Source organism: Dendrobates tinctorius, unplaced genomic scaffold (assembly GCF_039654945.1).
Source record: "Dendrobates tinctorius isolate UK_male_01 unplaced genomic scaffold, ASM3965494v1 ptg000029l, whole genome shotgun sequence".
NCBI lineage: Eukaryota > Metazoa > Chordata > Amphibia > Anura > Dendrobatidae > Dendrobates > Dendrobates tinctorius.
In genome coordinates this window covers 15,971,563-15,996,018 of record NW_027361697.1, presented here as the reverse complement: position 1 = coordinate 15,996,018, position 24,456 = coordinate 15,971,563, and the positions used below count along the sequence as shown (strand labels likewise).

The 24,456-nt window shown below is 39.3% G+C and overlaps 1 long non-coding RNA gene across 1 annotated transcript in view; it reads left to right on the top strand.

Annotated features, from left to right (window-relative positions):
- Window positions 1–24,456, top strand: part of LOC141085825 (uncharacterized) — a 210,700-nt gene that overhangs the window by 62,591 nt on the left and 123,653 nt on the right. Inside the window, exon 3 of the long non-coding RNA XR_012231421.1 lies at window positions 20,378–20,711. This is a non-coding gene — a long non-coding RNA (uncharacterized lncRNA). The remainder of the gene's footprint in view (window positions 1–20,377; window positions 20,712–24,456) is intronic.

Sequence of the window (24,456 nt, the reverse complement as noted above, 5' to 3'; positions counted from 1 at the left end):
GGTGTCAGGTGTCTGACTCCCGCCAGTCTAATATTGATTAACTATCCTATGGATAATTGGATAATTAATCAATATGTATGATCAGACTATTCCTTTTAAAGTTTTCCCTATGACTGATATTACTAAACTATGACATGAAACTTTATATGTAAACCAGAGATAACAGACAATATGAAATGCTTTTCATCATCTTCTGCAAAAATCTTCAATCGGATCTAGATATAAAAAAAACATGACATTTAAATGGTTGAATAAAGGCATCTTTCCCAGTTTCCAGACAAAGATTAAACCAATAAAATATGGATATATTATAAAGAATTGGCAATTGAAATTCTACAACGACTGTGAATAGAAATCCAGGTTATGTAAATGCCTTTTGCAGATTTTTGTAATCTGAAGCCTAAGCAAGTCTTACGGAGATTTAGGTATATAGCTCAGAAGTACAAAGCAGATCCACAGTAGCCGTGTCTCCCCATACATCTTAAAATGCTGCTAAAATATTAATATATTTTTTAACGCTGAACTTACTGTGTGACAAGAGAGAAGTGTGAAATATTAGCATGAGCAGAGATGTAGAGGAAGAAATATATTTTATTCCAAAGAGTTAGAGAATGATGGTATTTATTCCATTTGTTAAATTCTTTCTAATTTCAAAATGTCTTGTACTAGAATGTAAATGTTAGTGCAGGTTCAACTAAGATTTATATATCAGAACATTTTCCAGGGTAATATATGCTCCAAGCCTTTCATTACCCAGACATATGCATAATTGTGGAATTTTAGTATAAGCTGTATATCTTTGCCCAATATACATTGGCATACACTATTTACTACAACAATATATACAAAAATCTAACTATCAACTATCTACCTACCTATTATCTATCTATCTATCTATCTTCCATCTATCATCTATCTATTATCCATCTATCATCTATTTATCTATTATTCATCTATGATCCATCTATCTATCTCTTCCCATTGAAAAAAATAAAGTTGGATCCAAAATGGCCGCCATGGTCACCACCCATCTTGAAAAGGTTCCCCCCTCCCATATACTAATGTGCCATAAACAGGAAGTTAATATCACCAACCATTTCCATTTTATTTAGATGTATCCATATATATGGCCCACCCTGTATTACAGTCATATGTAAAAGTTTGGGCACCCCTATTAATGTTAACCTTTTTTCTTTATAAAAATTTTTGTTTTTGCAACAGGTATTTCAGTTTCATATATCTAATAACTGATGGACTCAGTTATATTTCTGGATTCAAATGAGGTTTATTGTACTAACAGAAAATGTGCAATCTGCATTTAAACAAAATTTGACCGGTGCAAAAGTATGGGCACCCTTATCATTTTCTTGATTTGAACACTCCTAACTACTTTTTACTGACTTCCTGAAGCACTAAATTGGTTTTGTAACCTCATTGAGCTTTGAACTTCATAGCCAGGTGTATCAAATCATGAGAAAAGGTATTTTAAGTGGCCACTTGCAAGTAGTTCTCCTATTTGATTCTCCTATGAAGAGTGGCATCATGGGCTCCTCAAAACAACTCTCAAATGATCTGAAAACAAAGATTATTCAACATAGCTTTTCAGGGAAAGGATACAAAAAGTTGTCTCAGAGATTTAACCAGTCAGTTTCCACTGTGAGGAACATAGTAAGGAAATGGAAGAACACAGGTACAGTTCTTGTTAAGCCCAGAAGTGGCAGGCCAAGAAAAATATCAGAAAGGCAGAGAAGAAGAATGGTGAGAACAGTCAAGGACAATCCACAGACCACCTCCAAAGACCTGCAGCATCATCTTGCTGCAGATGGTGTCACTGTGCATCGGTCAACAATACAGCGCATGCATAACGCCTTTTTGTATGACCAAACAACTCAATCTTTGTTTCATCAGTCCACAGGACCTTCTTCCAAAATGTAACTGGCTTGTCCAAATGTGCTTTTGCATACCTCAGGCGACTCTGTTTGTGGCGTGCTTGCAGAAACGGCTTCTTTCGCATCACTCTCCCATACAGCTTCTCCTTGTGCAAAGTGCGCTGTATTGTTGACCGATGCACAGTGACACCATCTGCAGCAAGATGATGCTGCAGGTCTTTGGAGGTGGTCTGTGGATTGTCCTTGACTGTTCTCACCATTCTTCTTCTCTGCCTTTCTGATATTTTTCTTGGCCTGCCACTTCTGGGCTTAACAAGAACTGTACCTGTGTTCTTCCATTTCCTTACTATGTTCCTCACAGTGGAAACTGACTGGTTAAATCTCTGAGACAACTTTTTGTATCCTTCCCCTGAAAAGCTATGTTGAATAATCTTTGTTTTCAGATCATTTGAGAGTTGTTTTGAGGAGCCCATGATGCCACTCTTCATAGGAGAATCAAATAGGAGAACTACTTGCAAGTGGCCACTTTAAATACCTTTTCTCATGATTTGATACACCTGGCTATGAAGTTCAAAGCTCAATGAGGTTACAAAACCAATTTAGTGCTTCAGGAAGTCAGTAAAAAGTAGTTAGGAGTGTTCAAATCAAGAAAATGATAAGGGTGCCCATACTTTTGCACCGGTCAAATTTTGTTTAAATGCAGATTGCACATTTTCTGTTAGTACAATAAACCTCATTTGAATCCAGAAATATAACTGAGTCCATCAGTTATTAGATATATGAAACTGAAATAGCTGTTGCAAAAACCAAAATTGTTATAAAGAAAAAAGGTTAACATTAATAGGGGTGCCCAAACTTTTACATATGACTGTATCTATCTATCTATCTATCTATCTATCTATCTATCTATCTATCTATCTATTATCTCTCTCTCTATGTTACCTACAGTATCTTTCTTTCTTTCTATCTCTTTCCCATACTACACATTTTTTTTCAAAGCGGATTTTGTGCATACATTCAGAGGACTGCTCAGAACATAAACCCTGATTGTGATGTACAAACAGGTCAAAGAATTAAAGGGGTTTCCAGTCTTAGGCTACAAGTCAACAGTCACTCTATACAAGTGTTCACATACCGATTAGATGGGCACAGTCTCATTCAATGCAAGTGTATTGGCCAAAGCCAGATACAGTCTAATTTCTCAACAATTACACCGCAGCTGTGAGGCATACAGGTAGGACTATTTTAATCATTCTATTACCTGTATGCCCATAATAAAAGCTTAAAACCGTTCCAGGGGGTGACAGATCCCTTTAAGCAAGCTGAAGATGAAATGATAAATGTTAGTCGACATGACATCAACATAAGCAGCAGAATCGTTGGCAGGAGTGGTCAGGGGAAGGTATATCATTGGTGCAACCTGTACAGATGCACATGGGTCCGATAGGTAGGGGTCAATTTCCACCTCCAAAAACATATGGAATTGTGCATTATGATGAGCTATTGGACTGGAAAGGACCCATATTTTGTTCTTCCACAGGGGACCTCTTCAGTCTGCATTCTCCAGAGGTGACCACTCTTAGACAGCAGAGATCAACGTCGGACGTTCTCCAGACAGATAGCAACTTTCCTGTAATTTCTTAGTCCAATAAAAAAATCTAAAAGTCCTGAATAACCCATTTAATTACATTTTTTATTGTAATCCTGAGGGACTAATTTTAAGGCTGCGCTCCCACTTGTGTCATTGTTGTTATTTCAGAGTCAATGATGCATACAATGCATAATTAATCTATTAACAACCTTTGATGGACAATCGGAGTGCAGTTTGTTTTATACCAATATAAAACGATGGTTGCTTGAGACATTGGGCTGCTCGAGGTGACTGAAGAGGTGAATTGGTGCACATATTGCACAGTATATTCAGGTGGCACTAAGAGGTAAGGGCATGAGACCAGGTGTAGTGACAATAGATGACAGCCTAGCAGGCATCCATGAAAGATCCCAATTCTGTCAGTCAGTCACAGGGCACCTCTAATCCAAGGGTGGTCACTAGCTGTCATTGTTCGAGAGAATCGAATAATATCAGCTTGAGGTGCTGATCACCAGTTAAAGTCTTTAAGTTGGCTTAATATGCAGTTGATAAAAAATAATTATGAGATACCCATAAGATGGTATATATATATATGTCTTACTTTGTAATACCCTCTGACTATACTTGTTTCTCATGCAATCATATTGTTGTCCAAGAATCTTTCTTATGGTGTTCCCTGGTGGTCTCATGTTGTTCTAGACAACATAATCCTTGAAAATTGTTGGCATATTCATTGTATTGTTTATACTGTGCAAAGCAATAATTTGTAAGGAAACTCATTTATGTTAGACATTTTCTAAAGAGCCTATGACTAGGACAGGGAATGATGTGTGTGTATTGGGGGTTATTCTGTTTTTTGAAATTCTATGTAACTTTCAAATGGCCACATTTCTTTTAGTCTTTACTCACATATAGTGATAAGTGATGTTCGGGTTCACCAGGTTCGGGTGGACTTTTTTAAAATGTCCTGTACAGGACCCAAACTTGACACGAACTTGACCCCGGACTCCGAACACCATTCGATTCAATGGGGACCTAAACTTCAGTGCTGTAAAATTTCTGTAAAATGGACGAGGGGGCTGCAAAAGGAAGCTGAATGGGGGTAATAGCAGGTAAGAGCCCTGCAAACAAATGTGGATTGGAAAATGACTTAAAGGGGGTTCTGTCACCATAGTAATCATGGTAAAATAGAAAGTACATTAATGACATTAACATTTTATTTTTTTTAGCAGAATATTTGTGAACTACTAGAAATCACATAGCGGTCTTGAAAAAAAATTATCTTTGGCTTAGAAATGGCAAGAAGACTGCTGATGCCAATTATTTATTTCTCAGACTTCTAGAAAACACAGATCAGCTTAAAGGAAAAGCGTTCCCACAGACAGGGGGTGCAGAGTACACACAGCGGCTTTAAAGAACTGTACTCCCAAAGGCGTGGAGGTGCAGAGTGCACACAGTGGCTTATAGAAACTGTATTCCCACAGGTGGAGTGTGAGCAGACACATGGATGTTAGTGACCCTCCTATCATTTCTACCTGTTGTTTATTCCATTTCCACAACAGCAGGAGAAATTGAATCACAATCAGTGTTGATTTCACAGAAGTGTGACTGACTTGGAGTTACATTTTGTTGTTTAAGTGTTCCCTTTATTTTTTTGAGCAGTATATTTGCTGAACTACTAGAAATCACATAGTGGTCTTGAAAAAATAATTCTTTGGCCTAGAAATGGCAAGTAGACTGCTGATGACAATTATTTATTTCTCAGACTACTAGAAAACACAGATCAGCTTAAAGGAACAGTGTTCTCACAGGCAGTGGGTGCAGAGTACACACAGTGGCTTTAAAGAACTGTACTCCCAAAGGCGTGGAGGTGCAGAGTGCACACAGTGGCTTATAGAAATTGTATTCCCACAGGTGGAATGTGGAGAGGACACACCACAGCTAAAAGGAAAGGTACTTGTTGTAGAGTACACACAGTGGCTTTTAGCATGATATTCTCCCAGGCTGTTTGCAGTGTACACACAGCAGCTTTTAGCACAGTACTACAGCAGATATTGGTTGCAGAGTATACACAAAGTTTCTTTAGCAGAGTGCGCAGTCAGAATATGTCCCTCCCTCCAGCTGTGTCCTATCCCTGCAGTAATAAGAGTATAATGGCAGCGACATTCATGATCCGGCATCTATACAGGCCGGGTCACATAGTGCGCTGGCCAGTCACAGCCATACCAATACTTGGCATGGCTGTGGTGGCTCCAGAAGTGCCCACAGTCTAAAAGCGTGTTGATTGGCTGTGCTGCACTCTTTGGAGAAGCTTTATTTGATTGCCGAACCCAAACAGGACATACAATAAAAAGTCCTTGTTCCGGAGTTCAGTATCGGACACTAGGTGTCAGGTATGGATCGTGAACTTTCCCGTTTGGGTTTGTTCATCCCCATTCTTATACTTTTTTATTGTAATCTCACTTCTAAGATTTCCAATTAATTTTCATCATGAGACCAGAGATGTGTCTTTAGAAATTTTTTCCATATCAGTTTCGTGGAGAAGTTAGCGTGCTCAGCAATCTCACGATCTAGTGAGAGTAAATCAGACGGGAAGATCCTTAAGAATGACTAAGCAACCTTAGATTAAAAAAATATATATATATATATATATATATATATATATATATATATACTGTATATATTTACACACACACCATATAAGCTGTATAGTCCAACTAAAGCAGCAAAATGTCATTCTGTATTATGAATTTATGGTGCATAATTTGAGGTTCAGAAGGACCTTTGTGAGCAATTGTTTTATTTCTTGTCTGTGATAGTTATCTAGCTTAAGGCCCAAAATTCTCTTTGGTTGGTGCATCTATTCAAACAGCTATACTGAAATGTGGATCTCTGTAAAAAGACGTATCAAGGATTGCATTTTAACTATTTATACTAAAAAATGTAAGTTCTCAATCTTTTCTATTATTTTAGACATATTTACTGTATATTATATTAGTATTGCATTTACTTTTGTTATTTAGTAGGAACATAGCTTGGAAATAAAAGCTTAAAAAAAAAGATGATTTAAGTAATTAAATAAAATTGAACTTATTTGTTTAATTTGAAAGCATGTTTTTAACACCAATTACAAATTGCATTCATCAACTGTAGTAGAATAGTTAATACATCAGAAAAAAATAAGCAATTTTTTTATAAAAATCATACAATATTACAAATAAAAAACAATATATTGCGTTGGTTCAATATTAGTATAAAATTTTACCAACCTACCAACCTAGGTTACCACCAAGTTATTCAGCAGCACATCGCAAGTGAAAATCAAAGACAACCCTTCATTTATATTGACTAAGGCTTCCAGCAACATCAGTTGGTAGCCCAGGAAATCCTTCTTATGTAAAGAAATTGAAATCTCCATGGAAACTTGTATGAAAAATATACTCCAAGGGCATGATTTGTCAAAGAAACCACAGACGCAATAACAAACACATCGTGCTGCTCGGTTCTCCAAAAATCCCCCTGATTTATCAACTATTACAATTATCAAGAGCCTGAAACTAGCTTAACAACGGACAGGCAATTTATTATTTATTTCTAAATGTGAAATTACAAATTGAATTCATACATTTTTTAAATGCAGCAGGGTACCATTTTCTTTTTTTTCTTCATTTTTTTTATTTTTCAAAAGGAATAATCGGCTGTGTTTCAAGACCAGATGTGTGCTTCAGAGATGGAAAATGTATGTTCTTACAACTAAAAAACAGGATTTTTTCTGATGCTATTTATACTAAAGATTTCTTGAAAAAGAATAGAAAATGCTTTCTAGATACAGTATTTTAGGCTAGTTTCACACTTGCGCTTTTGAGCGCAGCGGCGGCCTGCGCACGGCCGCCGCTAAGCCCTGCCCCCTGCCGCGCCTCCGCCGGTAGCTCCGCCTACCGGCGCATGACGCTGCATACGTCCTGCGTCCCCTATCTTTATCACTGGGGGTGCAGGCTGTGCGCAGTATGCGTTTGGCGGCGCATGCGTCCTTTTGACGGTGCGCCGACCTGTGCCAAACGCAACATGCTGCAGTTTGGTTGCGCTCGGCGCACCGTCAAAAAGGTGCATGCGCCGCCAAACGCATACTGCGCATGGCCTGCACCCCCAGTGATAAAGATAGGGGACGCAGGATGAATGCAGTGTCATGCGCTGGTAGGCGGAGCTACCGGCAGAGGCGCGGCAGGGTGTGGGGCTTAGCGGCGGCCGTGCTCAGGCCGTCGCTGCGCTCAAAAGCGCAAATGTGAAACTAGCCTTAGTGAGTTCTGATTTATATTGTTAAATAGTTTAAGTGTTGGTGTTGATTTATCTAAAAGCTTTATGTGTTCCGGTTTGCTACCTAAACTATTTTGTAATGAGTTGGGGAACAATTTTATCAAAATGATTTCATATGAAGGCGAAGGTTTCATTAGGACATACACGTCATGATTAGGGGACAGGGAAAGACTGATCCGCCAGAGGATCTTTTGATGACTTTGACTCTAAGGCTGGGGTCACACATGCGAGAAACTTGCACGAGTCTCACATCTCAATACCCAGCACTGCCGCCGGCACTCAGGACTGGAGCGCTCAGCTGCATAGAAATACATGCAACTGAGCGCTCCGGTCCCGATTGCCAGCGGCAAGTGCCAGGTATTGAGATGCGAGATTCATGTGAGTTTCTCGCCTGTGTGACCCCAGCCTAAGGTTGTGTACACACGCTGCGGATTCTGCTGCTGATCCGCAGCGGATTTGGCCCTGCGGATCCGCAGCAGTTTTTGCTGTGGTGTACAGTACCATTATAACCTATGGAAATCAAAAACTGCAGTGCACATGCTGCGCAATTTTCAGCGCGGATTGCTGCAGTTTCAAATCCACGGCATGTCACTTCTTTCTACGGAATCCGCAGCAGTTTCACACCTTCTCCATTGTAGAGGTGTGAAACAGCAGGGCTAAACCGCAGGCTAATGCGCAGATAAACCGCAGGTCTTTTGACCTGCGGATTTTGCTAAATCTGCGTAGAAAATTCCGCAGATGAATCCGCAGCGTGTGCACACAGCCTAAGTGTATGTGCACACGTTGTGGATTCTCCTGCGGATCTGCAGGGTTTTTGGCCCTGTGGATCCACAGCGGATTCTGCTGCATTGTACAGTACCTTTAAATTCAATGGAAATCAAAAAACGCTGTGCACATGCTGCAGATTTTTCCGCACGGATTTGCTGCAGTTTTAAATCCGCAGCATGTCAATTCTTTGTGCGGAATCCACAGTGGTTTGACACCTGCTACATTACCAGTTGGCAAACCGCAGTGGAAACCGCGGGCAATTCTGAACGTAAAACGCAGGTCTTTTGACCTGCGGATTTACCTGCGGATTTAGCAAAATCTGCGTGGAAAAATCCGCAGCAGATTCCGTAACGTGTGCACACACCCTTACATACTAATAGATCCCAAGTTTGGGGTCAGATTTGGAGCCAATAACTTCTTACTAAAGTCTGCTCACAAATAATCTACTTAGCCCAAAATTTAAGAAGGAATGAAAAGTGGATATGCACATTTTCTATATAGATATATTGTGGGTTTAGAGAAAGCCAATATGACGTTATCAACGGCGCCATATTAACACCACAGGCACTTTAGAATGATTGTCAATTTAGGCGTCAATGGAGATATTAAAAGGAATATGTCAAAATCAGGATTCAAAGCCAATCAGAAAGACTTGTATTATTAAAAATGAATGGATTGTGAATAGATTTGCTCATGTCTATGATGCACCCTTTTATATGGTTACAGGATCAAAAAGACACAATCTATATAGAACAGATAAACAAATCCTCTCAGTGAAAAGACAAGTTGAATTTTTAGTAATGTGATGAACCGGCATATTCAAACAATTTCCAATTACGCAATTAAGCATTGTCCTAAAAGAACCACTGGCATTTGATGCACTGCAGAAATTGGCCAGAGAAGGCTTAAATGGTCTCAGACACAGCAATGTCAGTTTTCCCATTTGGTTTTGTAGATGTCATGTCACATGTTATAGTATAGCTAGTCAGGAGGGTATATCATAGCTTCAATAAAAGCAGAATCCTGAAATGCAGTTGCCATTTTGTGGTGAATCTGGACAGTGAGAGGACGTCGCAGCTTTAAGCATAGCCATAGCGATAGGGAAAGAAAACCTTAAAGGCAATCTGTCACCAGCTTTTTGCTATCTCATCAGAGATATGCATAATGTAGGAAAAGAGACCCTGATTCCAGTGATGTAACACTTACTTTATTGGGTGTAGCAGGAGTGATATTATCAGTGTTTTCGAATGTAGCATAGAGCAGAGCACACCCACCCACGCCATTGATTAGCAGCTTGGAGGAGGCAGAGTTGGACCAGGATACACGAGCTATAGTCTTGTAGTGTTAATGTCCTGCCGATAAAACACTCAATGTATTGAAACAACAGCGCACAGCCTAATAAGTGACACATCACAAAAATCAGTATCTCATCCACAACATAATGCTGCCCCAAGATTAAATAGAAAAAGCCTGATGAGAGATTTCCTTTAAAACACTGAACAAACCAAACAAATAGCGTGTGAAAGCGAAGCAGTGAAGATTACTGTGTTAGGAATGTTGTAGCTGTTGGTTACAACTACTTACCATCTTTTTATCCATAGCCATATACAGTCTCTTTGTCAGTAGTCAAGGTGTATTTGCATCAAATCACTTAAAAGGGGTTGGATGTAGTTTAATAGACAGCAGAAAATCATACACTTTTTTTCAGGGAAATTGGAGTCTTTAGATCACTGATAATTCATAGTTAATCTATTTGCAGCAAATCAAATGATTTGCAAAAATGGAGCAAAGCTGGCGAATTTGAATTTCTAAAGATTTGCTCATCTTTATTATTTATCAAAGATGCACACATATATTTGTTGGTAAAATATCAAAGTTCTGTCTCCAAAAGCTTACTTTTGTCTAAAGAAGGAGATGCTGTTAGTTTGTATTGTGGCATTTAATCTATAGCTCCAATAACGAGCTATGTGAAGAGGGATCAATGTATAGAGCTGTGGAAATAGTCTTCGGCATATATTAAACACTGTTCTACAGAAACAACTCTCAGAAATTTATTTTTGATAATATTTAAGTGTAGCGCCCCTGGGGTCTCAGTCGCCACAGGGTACTGGAATTCATGCAGAGGTGTGATACTCTGCTCTCTGGTAAGGAAGGAGCGCTGCCAGGACTCACACACCGGCGCCCAACACTAGTCTCCATCTGGCCAAGAGGGAGTTAAGTAGAGGGTGTGGGTGGAGAAAGTAGAGAAGGGGTGGAGCTTAAGGAAGTGACAGTTGGTGGGAGGAGTTAGTGCTGAGGTAAAGAGATTGTTCAGGAAGGAGTCAGTCAGGAGGGAAAGAGAAGGAGTCACTTGTGGAGATTGAAGCTGAGTGCAGCTTGTCTCCAGACTAAAGAGAGTGAGAGAGACAGAGTAAAGATAGAGAAGAAAGCAAGGAAAGCTCCACAGGAGAGGAAGAAGAGGTCTTAGGGGCATGGATAGTGAGTGATCCATCCATGGGGCCCACATCCACCGGCGTGGTTGGTGGAGGGAACAGGTCGCAGTTAGGGGACCAGCCCCAAAACTAGTGGAAAAACTAAGGACTCAGCTAGAAAACTGGAGGCGGCAGTACCTTTAAGTGCTGCAGCTGACCCCACACTCATTCACTGAAAAGGCAGACATATAGGATCCAGGGGTCTGACCAACATCAGTTCTGAGTCTGCTGGCTCGGGACACTGTGTGTGAAGACGCAGAGCAGGAGAGGTGGAAACCAGCACAGTGAGACGGCCAGGAGGGAAACACACAGAAGGGATTCCTGGAAAGGTGTATCCCAATCTATCTGGGAGTTTGCTGGACCCCTCACCTGGAGGACACAGCACTAAGTGAGCATCTGTGCACAAGCGAACTGTGAGTAAAGCATTGGAAACTGCACCCTGCTGTGTCATCTGAGTCATTTGCATCTCAACTGCCCTGCTCCACACTCACCACAACAGACACTATCATTGCTTTTAACATCCTAACTGCCCTGGGACACAGCTCTACCCGTGGAGAGCTTAATCGTCTTTGCTGCCCTAACACCATCCAAGAGTATCTGCATTGCAGCATTGGCTACCCTTGCGAAATGCCACGGGTGACATCACAAACTATTTCCTCTACAAACTACCCTATCATCATTTATTAATTTTACTGGACGCCCAGGGCCACAGACCGGGTCACTGCTGCCGTGACATCTCACTTTAAGAACCGTCCGGCCCGGTACCGAGTACCCCACGGCCCTGTGGGGAACTCTAACAGCACTACAAATTCTCATTTGAAGGCAAAAAGCTACTTCATTGTTTTCCTCATACTTCCAGAGTTTACAGATTGATCATCCTTTTTTTATGGTAAGTACAGTGCCTTTCTTAAAGCCTAGAAATAATGCTTAAAGGAAGCATTTTTATTAAATTTCTTGTGGGCTAAACCTTTGTGAATATTTATGTAATGTACTGTTGGTGTAATATACTGACCAATCACCATCTTGTCTGGTGTGAAGCACAACCTTTCTAAGTCATGGGACTGAAGTTCCCAATTTCTGGCTCACTCTGTGCTCTGTGAAGCCGGAAGTCACGTTTACAATTTAAGTCTATGGAGCCTTTTTCTGACACTCCATAGGCTTACACTGTAAAAATGACTTCTCGTTCACACGTACAGCACAGTGTTAGCCAGCGAGTCAGAACTTCAGTCACGTGACTCTGAAGAGGACGGGTGAGGCACTGGTCACCAAAGAAGGTGGCGATCGATGAGTATATTAATACACCTAGACTACACTAGATACGCATTTACACAGGTTTAGTCCACAAAAATTTTAATGGGAATTCTACTTTCTCACTGTCGATAAAGGTTTAAGCAGGTAACTGTATTTTTGGTTAAAGTGCGATATGACAGAGCACACACTAGCCAATGGCCGATTACGTGTCCAATTTTTTCCTCTGAGTGAGTCTGTCATAGGAAAAAAATTGCAACATGCATGATTTGAATCTGTAAATCGGATCGCACTCGGCCATGCAAGTCAATGGGTCTGTCAGCAAAACATCGGATTGAACTTGGATGATATCCAAGTGCAGAAAAATTTTCACAGACTGATAGAATGGAGAAGATGGAGACATTTTTTTCCATCTTGCCCACATACTACAAAATTGGATCACACTATGATCAAGCTCTGTGTAGAGTCTGATCAGAGAGTGATTAGCAGAATCAGACCTATTTTCACAGATGAGAGAAAATACAGTCATGTGATCCTAGCCTCAGCCTGCTGCATTTTCTGTGTGATATTAAAACAGTATAGTAAAAATCCTGCAAAGAATTAAGGGATAATTTCCTGCTAATCAGTTAAATCTTCATCTGCTGACTGGCTAAGGACCAACCCCACTGCAGATAGGGCACAGCATGGAGATTCTGCTGCCACCAGTTGTCTTACATCAACACAAAGGACAGTGAGAGAAGAGGGGACTGAGTTCTTATGACAGAGATTTATTTTTATATTTCTAATTTTAACTATAATATAAGGCAAATTATGATATTTGAAGAGATTAAGCAAGAATGAGACAGGATATGCGTCAAGATACTGCAGTCTGGGAAGGTCCCGCAGAACCACCCTCTGTGATCTTTGTGTTGAACAGATCCCTGCTGCCCCCTATTGTCTGTACAATTACTTGACTTATTGCTTCCACTAATAGGCCGGTTATTGGGGAACTGAAATGCACATATGATATATACACCTCTGATTCCAACACATGAAATATATGTATATACATCCGATACATTCACTGTGAACTCCACAATAATCCAAGAAAGATGATTACCACCAGTTGTTTTTTGTTTTTATTCTTGCAAACTGGACACCTGGTAGGTAGCATATGGTTTGAGGTGTGGTTTACAGAACAAAAGGAGCAGAACTATCTAATTTTATAATTAATCCAAATGATAGGTAGTGTTTATAAAAAAATGTACAAAACATTTTACAAAGGGGACAAAACAAAACGACATATACAATTACAGAAAATAAAAATGGATTAACAAAAGACTTACTACATTGATCACAGAGATTATTCAGTTAGTGGGCTAAGGCAATTCAATTCAAAATATCTGGTTATTGGAATCAAGCCCACATTGACATGTATATTCCTCAGCATTGTACACAGATCATAATTTGTCTTGACCTTTTATCAGTACCTGAGATACACCCACAGTCCCCTTGATGATCTCAATTAGGCTGGGTTGTGGGATATCCTCAGCCCTTCATGATTTTAGGAAATTCCCAGCTTATGCGATAACGTTATGTCTGATGATCACAGAAGATTGCCACAATATATTTCATAGTGACTTTACCTTTCCCAGAGATCAAACATGATATGGCTGTTGTCAGTTATCTGGCCACTATGGATTTGGGGTTTATAGGCAGGGGTTCCAGTTATGAAAAAAACATGCATTTTCTTCCCCAATTAGCCATGAAGCTGAAAATTTATGTCCCATCTTTATTGGATTTTTCCACACCCACTATTCATAATTTTCTACCTATGCCCAAGCATCTGGCAAAGATGTTTGGATGAAAGGAACGTGTACCTGAAGAACAACAGCTATCTCTAAAAGGTATGAGATATTTGCTTCAATCCTCTCAAAACTTAAGAGGCTTTTCCTGGCTTAACTATTTGTCCAATCTTTAACTCTTTGTCTACGCACAAAATACATTTTCCTTGACACTGCAGGGGACCTTTAGTTCCAAAAGGTACTGCATGCATGCTATTTAGGTTCACTTCACAACTAGATGTAATTCTCTACTTCCCTATGTCCATTTTAAGTCTATTTCTAAAAGTGTCAGCTGGATTGCCAGCTCTTGTCTCGTGCTGCCATTCTGTGTGACAGAGGAGAAGGGGGTAAATGCTCTCTCTCTAGTGTGGTTTAGAGATTTTAAAAATTTGTATGAAAATATGTCTATGTTCATTTTCAATTTCCAAGCCAAACAGCCTTGCTTTTGTCATTCCCAGCCTCACTTTTTTCTTCATCTGTGTCATGGTTCTTTTTTCCAACTCTTGTGCCTGCGAGGAGCTAAAGTTTTCCCAACAATATGCAACTCTATCTGTACCAATAATCCAACTGATTTAAGTATCCATAAGAAGTGCAAATCCTGCTTTGTAATTTTCCTCAATCCTCTTCATTTACGGGAAATATAGAATTATAAAGTTGTTTAAATTAATGAATGAGTAAAAAATTGAAAAAATTACAGTCAAGTGGGCAATGAGGGCTCTACAATGACATGATCCTGATAACACAGTACTTCGCGTACAGTTGTCTAAAAATGTCACTAGGATGAGCTTTCCTGGTTTGTTATTACCCTTTGCTGTTTGCAAAACATTATGGGCCTTGCATAAATAAAAAAAACACCCTTAGAAGCATCAGTGCTTCAAAACTGCAGTTTTCACTTCCCAGAATAGTTGAAAAAGTAAAAAAGTGATCTAATTGGTTACTAAAAAAAATCTAGGAGATTATATGGCTAATTCCTTAAAGTGTTTATGGCAGGATTCTTGTGTAAAATACCTTAATAAGTTGCAATATTTTTACACAGCGCAGTCGATGGATAAAAATGTGACAGTCGCTATTTTATATCTTACTAATTAATTTATTTTTTACCTGCAATTTTTTTTATTTATTTATTCATGTTATTTTTCATTTAATTTGCACAGTGTGCCTCAGATAATGTAATTAAAAACCTATGGGGAGCATTTCAATAATTCTAGATTTTGGTTTTCATCTTAATCTCCTTTTAATTGGGGATGGTATGCTTGCCCCAGTTACAGGGGAAATGCAGCCTCCTGACTTCACTGTAGAGCTGTCTTTATTTCCTATCACCAAGCACCTCCTGCCATGCCTTATACACAGTAATCACACGGACACTCTGTATGGAGGTGAAAGGGCCATGAGTACTTCTTAATACTGCATACACAACCCTTGTTCAGCACTGTGAAGTAGTTGTAAGAAGCACTGATGATAATAAACCATCCATGCATCCTCTATGGGCACTCCAGCTGTCTCTGATAGCCGGATCCCTTCTCCCACAGTTAGCTGCTCTACTATGCAGTGACATTTCATTTTAGAATGTCACTGCAGAGTAGAAGCAGGACCCCTGGATGTTTAAAGTCTATGGATGGAATGGAAGTAATTAATGTACCTAAATCATTAAGTGGCAAGCAACTGTTAATAAATTAGGTGCATCGTACTGCAACAAGCTCACACATTAAAATTGTCATGTGCAACACCAGTCTTATTAAATTGTCCTCTTTATTTCTGTGCTGAATTTTGAGCAAAATTTTGCTCATCAAAAGTTGTCTAAATACAAGAATTAATATCTCTGGCGTATAAATATAAAAATACTAAACATTCAAAAATATTTACTTAACCAGTTCTCTACAACTTTTACACTGCCAGTCTGCCACATCTATCCATCTTTATGCTAATACATAGTGATTGGCTATTATGATCACTTGAATTTTGATATCCTATATCATTACCGACATGGGTAAAAAAACTAAAAATCTTCATGTTCTTGGTTTCTTTATATCTTCAACAGAATGAGTGAACCCGAACTTAAAAGTTTGGGGTTTGTATTGGATAGTTAGTGTCTAGTGCTAAATGCCCAACGTGGTCATCTCCTGGAAGTCCGTTGTAATTTTTGGAGTTCCAGGGGGAGTCCATTGGAAAGAGAGTGATTTTTTTTTAGGTCTCCATTGTTTTCAATAGAGTTCAAAATCTGGTTCAAGCTCGAGTACAGTTCTGCATTCAAATAAAAAAGAGAGAGAAGCCAGCATATGCATTGCATTCTGACCATAGGCAGAGCTGGCTTCTCTCTCTTTTTTATTTCATATTGGTTTGTGGCTGACCACCACTGTTGCCGTGCGTGCTGGGCTATGCACGCCATTCTCTCTGCATTCATTGTGATTGATCTAGACTGCTGTATACACATACAGCAGCCCTGCCCTGCCTCAGGCTCTGTTTGATTGTGCACCTGTGTCTGAGCATGTTTCACCCTTCATCTGTGGTTGCTGGTCAGGTAAGTGTGGAGGTTGGACCTGAAATGTCTATGTCCGGACATGGTCAGCCTTTATCTGCACTTGCCCTTTATGACATCATGGGAGTGATTCATGCAAATTGTCTCTTCAGAGAGGAAGAGGACTAGAACTCTAGTGCCACCTATTGGACGTAGCAATCCTAAAAGTCAATGTCGACCTTTTAACGAGCCTTGCTACATGACTTAGGATAAAAGCCAAGTCAGAATCTCAATTTGCAGACACTGTGTTTTGGGGTACTGCCCCTCGTCAGTGCAAAGTGTGAGATCTTGTTTGGCTGTGAGAGAGGCGTCTGACCGATATCCAAGAAGTATCATTTCTCCTTGCGGGGAGTGATTTAGAAACACTTCAGGTACAGTTTGCATTTAATGTGGTCTTGCTTTTAATACATTTAGGAGGCTGTAATGGCACAGCGAATATAAAAAAATGTAGCGTAGGACTGCGCCATATGAGAATGCCTTGACGTGGCAGGGTGGCTCAAAAAATTTTAGGATTGTTTTCTAAATGTCTTATTTTGAAATACAGTTAGAAATTTATATGTGCATATGCACTTTATGTATTGCATTCTGACCGTAGGCAGCGCTGGCTTCTCTCTCTTTTTTATAGTTCTGCATTCCTAACCAAACTTTGTTCAGGTTGGGTACCAAAACCCAAACTTTCAAGGATCTGCTCATCCCTACTCTTCAAAAAAAGTCAAAAACTTTACTACAGTAATTGAAGCTTTTGTTCAATTTCTTCATGCATTCCCTGACTTTTTTAAATTGTCAAATATGCATCAGAAATAATATCTATTCTCCTTTGACCTTTTCTATGTCTGGCTTGTATGTCAAGCTGTTATTTATCAGTGTAAGAACCTAATCTGAGTTGAATGATGTTTAACATAATTGTAAGGCTATGGAATACAAAAGAAATCATACACTGTTAGTATTTTTTGTATTCTTTTACATTTCGCTTTTGATAAAAGAAAGCAAGTTAAAACATGTTTCTTTTTATGATCCAAAATTTTGCAAACACAGGTATCAACACATTTTGGATCCCAGTATCTCTTTTTGGACTCAATAGGTTCTTTATGTTCTTCTCTGTTTTTCTCTGTGTCTCTGTTTTTATCTCCTAATTTTATTTCTTTCACTCTTTTCTTTTTATTTTCATGACTATTTATGTTCTACATCTACTCTATCTCTTGACTTCACATCACATTACCAGGTTTGCCCACATGCTTGTGACATTAGCCATATCCACCTTTAAATTGTAGATTAAGCTAATGTTTTCTACTTTGAAGACAGAGTCTAAATGGAATCTAAAGTTGGATGTTTTGAACTCTGATAACATAAGTCTGTGGATTTGCTTGATACATATCCAAATTCCTTTTCCAGGGGTTCAAAAATCCAATGGAATCATTGACGTGTGGCAGAAATGTGGTACGAATCTGGCCTTAGGCCAGAGAATCACAAATGATTCACTATTTTTTAGGGTAATAATGGGAGTGAATCATAAATGAGGAGAAGAAAAAAATAAAAAATAGCATTTACTCTTGTGAGAGATTTTGGCAGTCTGATCACAGCAGTTAAGCAATCACAGATCAGTTAAATGTACGGTCACTTAATTGCCATTTTAGAAAGACAGATTGCACATCCTGGTTATCAGCCAGGACTGGTTATCGGCCAGTTAGAATCAGCTCTAACTGCCCTGTCGGGAGGTTGATTGTGGGAATGTGTGGGGTGGAATCCTTTCTTTAAATCGACAGATTAGAACAGTTTATCATTTATGACACTTTTGGACATTTCAGTTCTAATCTGTGTCTTACTACTGTTACATAATATTGTTACAAAAAATTGTGAATGCATAGGTAATCTGCAATTTTTTTAAAGTATTATTTTGCGTTACTGATTTTTTTCTCCAAAATCATACTGTCCTATTGCCTATTTAAACATATTCCATTTTTGTTTAATTTGTAGTGTGACTATCCTTTCAATAAATATTTGACTTCCCATATTGGCAAGTCAAAAGATTTTACTTTTGTAATTTTTAAAATTTTGCGTATGCATAGTAACTGGGGTAAGGAGTGGAATGGAAAACTAGTTATGGTGACAAATAAGTATTATGAGTAGTCACTGAAAGCTAAACAGCGAGCTAGAAATTCTTCATAAAATATTATGAGATCGAAAGAAACATTGTCCATGGCAAAGACCCAATGTTATTTATGCCAGTTTTAAGGGAAGGGTAAATATCTTATTAGAATGTATAAAACTTCACCATTTATCTGTGCATCAGAAGAACTATGCAGTCTAGGTGTGCTATCCAATAAAGAATAAGCCTAGGTTAGGACCTAGGTGTAGAACAACACATCTCTGAAAACAAATCTAAAGGAGCAAGGCTGTAGACAAAGTCTTGGAAAAGAGCAAGGTCAAACACAGGCAAACAATATAGAAATATATTAGGCTAGAGGCAGAGACTGAACAGACTTGAATTGACACTCAGATTTCATTTGACTGAACTCGCTGGGTTATATATCAGATCTTAGATGACCTTATCAGAAACAGTCATATAGCAATAGAGCCCTGGACGTGCAAGAAATAACTATTGCTTTGCTAGAGCCTAACAAGTGGTCGTGTGCAATGGAGTGAGAACTACACAGTTTTGGAAATGTTTCCTGGCTCAGTTGGCATCTTCTCAGTGACATGACTGGTGGACACCTGTCAGTTACCTAGCAAAATGGCACAACAGCCTAAGGGATGCTGATGAACTGTGTCAGAATGATAAGAATCAAGCAAAAACAAGACTGGGGTAGTAAATATTGTCATAGACCAAAACGCATAAAGTTTGGAGCAGCTCCAGAAATAGTCTTTGAAATGTCAAGCGTTTACAATCGGAGAAATAGTGTACAAAGTGATCCAGTGACTAAAAATAAAAGGGTAAGAGTAAGGGTCCCATCACATTTAGCGATGCACCAGCGATCCTGACCACGATACGACCAGGTCAGGATCGCTGGTGCATCGCTAAATGGTCGCTAGTGAGCTGCCAAACAGGCAAGTCTCACCAGCGACGTAGCAGCGGTCGGTGGTCGTTACTTACCTGTCAGACGCGGCGATGAAGACGTCCTTCCGCCCGCGTCCACGCGTCGCTCGTCAGCGCCAGCAGGAAGCCGCCGACGAGAAATGGCTCAGGACGATCAGTGATAGACAGCGGGGGAGCCGGTCGGAGGTAAGTGTCACACATAGCAATATCGCTAGCAATATCGCTGCTGCGTCACAAAATCGGTGACGCTTAAGCAATATCGCTAGCGATCTCGCTTAGTGTGACGGGGCCTTAACTCAACTGACTACCATGCTCCTTTAGCTTTGATTATTTTTTCAGGTCTCATAGAGTGGTAGAGTTAGCTGTTTATGACCTACAGATTTTCTACAGTCTACACATCAATTTGTTAATTAGAAACAAAAGAGTCAAAATCTTTTTGTCTTTTTGTGTCAACGATTTTGGGAATTTCAAATCACAGACCCCCATAAAACATTTTTTTTTTTATTTCTGTAACATGTTGCAATTTTTTGTAAAACTGAAATTTATTTTTGTTTCATTAGTTTTGATATGCCCAGACGCAATGAGCAGCACAGCATAATCTTGGTCTAGTTAGTTCTTCACTAGAGTTGAATGAATATGTGTGAGTGAAATTGAATTCTACTCGAATATTACAAAAATACACATTTATCGATATGTGGATTATTTGTAATTTGCTTTCCCGCAGACTCAGCAAAGTGCCAGCTGCTGACCACCATTTTTCTGGACCATGAAGGCCATCAAAAGGTTAAAAAAAAACACTTGTGTGGTCCCTCTGCTCTTCAACATCACTTGTATTGTCCTTAGCACTGTCAAACACTGAAAGCCCAGAGATGACAATGCACAATGTGTAGTTAAGAAGCCGTGACCTTATGGGTGCTAGCGCAGAACCCTTTCAGGCCTCATCAGACCTGGACATCCCGACTTAGCATGAAAAGGCTCAAGGATTTAGCTCTCATGGCCATGATAACAAGTTGCAGTGAGAACCGAATGGGTGACAGTGAGGAGTGAAGAAGTGAAAGGTATGGTGTGTATATGTTTTTTTTTTTATTTTTACAATTTATGTTTTTTCATGCTCTTGGGTCTATATTGACCAAAGAAAATAATAAGGGACATTTAATTAATGGAGAAAAAGATCTCTGTGAATTGAGTCTTCAGGGAAAATCTTAGTGAACCTGTAAATTCGAATGTTGTCTTAACCACTCATCTTTAATCTTTACCATAATGACCGTGTTATTTTTCTGCTTCTTCACCATGTTTGGAGAATGTTGTCCACTTTTATTTTCTACTTCATAATTTCTGTCTTTAGCAGTGAATCCTGTTTGCAGTTCATATTCACTTTAAATTAGACTGTAAAGCACTGTAGAATTAATGGCACTATATAAGTGAGTAAAATAAATAAGTAAAAAATAAACCATAAAAATGTTTAAATTTGTTAGATCGCAAAGGCTATCACAGACACACTTGACACCAGTCAATTTATTTTGCACCATTTGTTTCCAAGGTCACCCTGATGTTATTTGGATTTCATGCATCTGGGTTCAAACCCTTGAGCCTGTGCTTTGTGGTCAGCTTCTTTTTCGCCTAAGCAACAACAGATATACCTTTTCCATGCGTATATAGTTACTGTTATCCTTGCTTCAGTCTTGTTAGGGTAGCAGGTGTTTTCATTTATTAATTTGGCTATCCTAACACCTTTCGGGAGCGGTTTATATACCGGTACTTTCCCCTGTTGGTCTTTCCTGCTAGCGATAGTGTTTGGATGTCCAACCATACTGCTGTAGTTTAAGCCAGTCAGTGATAGACCGGCTAGGGTTTGTCTCTCTGCTGTTTATGTTCTTTATTCTTCACTTTTCTTCTGTTTCTTTTTAGGACGTAAGCAGCATATTCTCTAACATGACGTACTTAATCCTTTATTTTGTATTTTATGCTTTGTTTAACTCCTTTTGCGATTTCTATCTCAGCACACATTCCATTCTGTAGGTAATTTAAACGCTGCTCTGCCCTCCGGTTCTTCAGGAGGAATGTGAAGCGCTCGACGAACTTTCAGGCAGCATAGGTCCAAGTTTCTATAGTCTAGTCTGCAGTGAGGGCAATCTCAGCTTGCGCAGGAACCAATAATGACTGTGGGCTTAGGATCTCTTGTCTGTACAGGAACTGGCAGGGTCAGTTCAGTTTTTAGTGTGTTGTTTATTTTCCTGAGTTAGTTGCTACACGATCATAACACTGAACATGGATTGTCCCTTCCAAGCAGAGATTCCGGTGTTCTGTACATGGAATAGCTGCTGGCTTTAGGAGCGCTTTGATAGAAGACGTTTCAGCAAGTTGGGTCATAACGAGTGAGGCAGGGAAAATGTGCAAAATCGGATGTCATAGGCTTAGTTAGAGGATATCTAGTTTCAAATTCAGAAGTTCTGAAAGAAACAAATGACTCAAAGGAAACAAAGACAGTAGAGATATAAAATATGGAATTGCACCCAAAGGATTAATGGTGGGGTGGAAGTTGAGCAAAGCTATATCAGAATGCAGCCAGTCAATCTAATGTAAGCGCACTAGCGCTATATACACAACAGTGATACAAAAAATATATTATGCAATAGCTGACCAGTGACAGAGAAGGCTTGCAGGATTTTATTGGGCCCTAAATAGCATCTGATCCCAAGCTGTAACTGGCTCTTTCACAATTATTAGAGACTGGCTATACAACAAACTTTTTCAAATGTTTTAATACATTATTATTTATGACTAGATGGAGTGTGAATGTACACTATCTCCAGGGGAGTAGCGCTTTCAGATTGTCTGGCGCATTGACCAGCATTGAAATCAACATTGCTGTTTCTTCTGTCATTGTCACCTCTGGTAAAGGAGAGGCAGCATTAGACAGGAAAGGCAACCAATACATGAGTGGAGACAACTAAGTTTGTTACATAATCTACATGAAACTTGGTAGTTAAGTGTCTATAGAATATTGAGTGAAATCACATTTTAAAAATGGAAAATTCCTATGTACAATATGCTGTATATTGAATGAATCTCAATAGGTTTTATTCTGCAAGAACAAATTTGTCCATTTACTCTATTGAGTGCATAAAAAATAATAAAACCTATAGCAAATGTAAAGCAAATGGTGCACATAATGGAGATGTTTTGAGATAGAGTTATGTGCAAATTGTTGACCTGTCTCGTTGCCTTTATCAGTATGTGTTAAAAAATGACTTTAATTCACCAGATATGATGTATGGATTTGATGGTAGCTTTCAACAAAGAACAGTATAAGTTGAAATTCCAAGTTTTAAGTACATTTGAAAGCCTGGAAACTAAATAGAAATTTGATGTGCAGCATTATACTCCTCCCTTAGTGCCACAAACCACATTCAGTAACTTCCTATTCAATGACTTTTTAATGCAGCTCTGTGGCTATCTGAACTCATTTCTTTGTCGAACTGTCAAAGATTAATGTTATACTGACTCCCATAACCTTGGGTGCAGAAGTGAAATATCAGCTAGAATGTGGCAGAGAAAGTCAATGTGCATTGTGCGAAATTGTCACTTTTACAATCCTTTCTGAAATATACATTTCGGCAAGAATTTCACAATTTCTCAAATAAAGGCAATAGTTTGTGGACAGACTCTTCCGATGTCTTCATTCAACTGTTTCTTACAGTAAGATGTGTTAAATTGCAAAGATTTATATGTGTTATTTATTTGTGCAAAAAAAAATGGAATCATTTTCTAAAACTTTCAGCGCTGGTTGCGGAAGTCAAGCTATCAATTTTGTGGGTAGGACTTCTGCTTCAAAAGGAATTGTACGTATCCCATTTAGGTCATAATGGAAGTGGAGTGACAATTTCATAGACTCTCAAGGGCCACTGTTTCATTTGTCACCCTTTATTCGAAAAAGAAGCACCCAGTAGTTACGCAACTGACGTATATATCACTATAAGGGATCGCTCACACGAGTGATGATTTTCTCTTCCTAGAGAATCGGATCAATTATTGTAATGACACTCGGCTCAAACTATGATTACAGTTTGAGCCGGGTCTCATGTTACTGTGATTTGATTCTGAGAGAATAAAATCAAAGGTGCGGAGAAGATGGATACCTTAATTTCTCCATCTTCTACATTGTCTGCATCAGTGTAAATTGAACTGAATTCGTATGACATCTGAGTTGAGTCCAGTGTTTTACATGCACCTTTATGCTATGTGCACACGTTGCGGATTCTGCTGCGGACTCGCAGCGTTTCAGGCTCTGCGGGACCGCAGTAGTTTCTGCTGCGTTGTACAGTACCATTGTTTTCAATGGTAATACCAAAAACGCTGTGCACATGCTGTGGATTTTTCCGCGTGGATTTGCTGCGGGTTACAATCCGCAGCATGTCAATTCTTTGTGTGCATTCCGCTGTGGTTTCAAACCTTCACTTCAGCATTGTGAGGTGTGAAACCGCAGGGCTAAACCATAGGCTAATCCGCAGGTAAACCACAGGTATTTTGACCTGCAGATTTACCTGTGGATTTTTAAAAATCTGCGCGGAAAAATCCGCAGCACTTCCAACTACATGTGCACATAGCCTTAGGGTGTATGCACACGCTGTGGATTCTGCTGCGGATCCGCAGTGGTTTTGGTCCTGCGGATCCGCAGCAGTTTCTGCTGCGGTGTACGGTACCATTAAAATCTATGCAAAATGAAAACCACTGTGCAGACGCTGCGGAATTTTCTGCGCGGATTTGCTACGTTTTCAACACCTCAGCATGTCAATTCTTTGT